The following is a 2,141-nucleotide window of genomic DNA, read 5'->3' as shown; positions in this document are numbered from 1 at the left end:
GGGGGTTTTGGGGGGGGATTTCGGGGGTCCAGGAGGAGTTCTGGGGGGTCCCGGGGGGGTTTCGGGGATCCCGGAAGGGTTTCGGAGGTCCTGGGGAGTTTCTTGGGGTCCCGGGGGAGTTTCGGGGATCCCGGAGGGGTTTTGGGGGGTCCCGGGGGGGTTTTGAGGGGTCCTGGGTGGGTTTTGGGATCCCGGGGGGGTTTCGGGGGGTCCCGGGGGGATTTCGAGGGTTCCGGGGGGGTTTTGGGGATCCCAGAGGGGTTTTGGGCGTCCCGGGGAGGTTTCGGGGGGTCCCGGGGGGTTTTGGGGGGCTTTCGGGGGGTTTTGGGGATCCCGGGGGGGTTCGGGGGGTCCCGGGGGGTTTTGGGGGGTCCTGGAAGGGTTTCGGGGGGGTTTCGGGGGGTTTCGGGGATCCCGGGGAGGTTTCGGGGGTCCTGGGAGGGGTTTCGGGGGGTCCGGGGGGGGGTTCGGAGGTCCTGGGGGGGTTTTGGGGGGTCCCGGGGGTGTTTCGGGGATCCCGGGGGGATTTCGGGGATCCCGGGGGGGTTTCGGGGGTCGCGGGGGGGTTTCGGGTATCCCGGAGGGGTTTTGGGGGTCCCGGGGCTGTTTCGGGGGTCCCGGGAGGGTTTCAGGGGTCCCGGGGGTGTTTCGGGGGTCCCGGGGGGGTTTGGGGGGTCGCGGGTGGGTTTTGGGGATCCCGGGGCTGTTTCGGGGGTCGCGGGGGGGTTTAGGGGGTCCCGGGGGGGTTTTGGGGGTCCCGGGTGGGTTTAGGGGGTCCCGAAGGGGTTTTGGGGGTCCCGGGGGGGTTTAGGGGGTCCCGGGGGGGTTTTGGGGGTCCCGGGTGGGTTTAGGGGGTCCCGAAGGGGTTTTGGGGGTCCCGGGGGGGTTTAGGGGGTCCCGGGGGGGTTTTGGGGGTCCCGGGTGGGTTTAGGGGGTCCCGAAGGGGTTTTGGGGGTCCCGAAGGGGTTTTGGGGGTCCCGAAGGGGTTTTGGGGGTCCCGGGTGGGTTTAGGGGGTCCCGGGGGGGTTTAGGGGGTCGCGGGGGGGTTTCGGGGTCCCGGGGGGGTTTAGGGGGTCCCGAAGGGGTTTTGGGGGTCCCGGGTGGGTTTAGGGGGTCCCGAAGGGGTTTCAGGGATCCCGGGGGGGTCGCGGCGTCGCTGCCGCCCCAGCCCGGCCGTGACCTTGGTGTGAAGCGAGCTCTGCTGGCTGCTCGGGCGCGTTACAAGCCGTTCCCACCAAAAAAAAACCAAAAAAAACACCCAAAAAAACAACAAAAAAAACTATCCCAAAAAAAACCCCAAAAAAAACAAAAAAAAAACAAAAAAAAAACCCCAAAAAAACCTCAAAAAAACCACCAAAAAACCAAAAAACCCCCCAAAAACTCCCAAAAACCAAAAAAAAAAAAAAAAAAACCCAAAAAAACCCTCAAAAAAACCCAAAAAAGAACCCCAAAATCCACTTTAAAAAATCCCTTTTTCCCTCCCCCCTTCTTAATCCCCCTCCGCCAGCAAATCCCAAAATCGCAGCGCTGCTCGTTTGGACTTTAAGGGTGTGTAAATATTTGGAGATTATCGAGATTTTTATATTTTTATATTTTTATATATTTATATATTTAGGTTTCTATAAGATTTTCTATATTTAGATATTTAGATATTTCTGTTTCCATCTGGGGGTGTATAAATATGCGGCGATCTAGGGATTTATAGATATTTTTATTTTATATATTTATATATTTAGGTTTCTATAAGATTTTAGATATTTAGATATTTAGATATCTATGGTTCTATAATAGTTTATATATTTATGGTTCTATAATATTTTCTATATTTACATATTTATATTTATGTTTCCGTCTGGGGGTGTATAAATATGTGGAGATTATAGAGATTTTTAGATATTTAATGGGGAGATTTTTATGGAGGGGTTGTTGTTTTTTTTTTTTAAGGATTGGTTTGGTGTCTTATTAAAAATGGGGGAGGGAAAAAATTAGGGGGGAAAGGGGGAGAAAAGGGGGGAAGGGAAGAAAAATGGAAAAATTAAGGATAAAAGGAGGGGAAAGGGGGAAAAAAGGGGGGAAATAAGGGGGAAAAAGGGGGGAAAGGGAAGAAAAATGGAAAAATTAGGGATAAAAGGGGGGGAAGG

The sequence above is a fragment of the Vidua chalybeata genome, chromosome 26 (assembly GCF_026979565.1).
Source record: "Vidua chalybeata isolate OUT-0048 chromosome 26, bVidCha1 merged haplotype, whole genome shotgun sequence".
NCBI classification, from domain to species: domain Eukaryota; kingdom Metazoa; phylum Chordata; class Aves; order Passeriformes; family Viduidae; genus Vidua; species Vidua chalybeata.
The sequence above is the reverse complement of the archived record's forward strand: the minus strand, read 5'-3'. Positions refer to the sequence as shown.